Raw genomic sequence first — 1,048 nt, 5'->3', positions numbered from 1 at the left:
AGAGAGAGAGAGAGAGAGAGAGAGAGAGAGAGAGAGAGAGATAGAGAGAGAAATAGATACCTATCTATGTGAGTGCATGTGCATACGCGCGCGCGTGACATGTGTTTTCGTATGTTTGTGCGTATGTGTGCACGCGTTTGTGTATTTCCTGTGGGTTTTTCAAAACAATTCTAATATGTTTGATGGGTCTGTATTTGATCTCTCTAACTGGTATTCTGTACATACATACATGCACACACACATACATACAGTCATTCATACATACATACATACATACATACATACATACATGCATTCAAGTTCAGGGTTATACCTGTAATTATTGGAGCACTGGCATATGCAACGTACTACCTAAATATCAACCTTGAGATATTAGGCTTCTTAAAAACCAGAAAGGAGGAAGCTGATTCGAAGATTACAGATCAAAGCCATCACTGGAACTATAAAAATTTGTAAAACTTTCCAGAAGTTTATCATTTAAGTATACATCAGCATGTCTAGGCATGCAACTATATATATGAGAATACACACATAAGACAAAACACACAAATTTACACATATACATACATATATACTTACACACATAGAAAAATACCCTGCTTATGTTATTGAAGTTCCAATGAAGGAGCCTTGGATCTAGGTTAGAAACCGTCTCTTTCTCTATTGGCAAGAAATCTAGAAATAAACTGAATAATGACATACATATTTACATATATGCGTTTGTTTGATAATAAAACTATTAGATAACAATAAACGTGACTCGTACAATGAAGGTTCATAAGAATCTAAGACTTTCCCATAAATATGCATGTACAAATCTCATATATACATAGACATAAAACACCTACTTAGACTTAATTTAAATAAAATACTCTCCTTCAGTTCTATTTTGTGATATGCATCTTGTAATTTGTTCATAAGGTAAATACTTAGTATTCATAAAGGAGAGGACATGCACGCCTACATTCTTTATGCCTTTTTGAAGACGAGAGCATTCACACACACACACACACACACACACACACACACACACACACAGACACACACA

Source organism: Octopus bimaculoides, chromosome 7, assembly GCF_001194135.2.
Source record: "Octopus bimaculoides isolate UCB-OBI-ISO-001 chromosome 7, ASM119413v2, whole genome shotgun sequence".
Taxonomy (NCBI): domain Eukaryota; kingdom Metazoa; phylum Mollusca; class Cephalopoda; order Octopoda; family Octopodidae; genus Octopus; species Octopus bimaculoides.
This window is presented reverse-complemented; position numbering follows the sequence as displayed.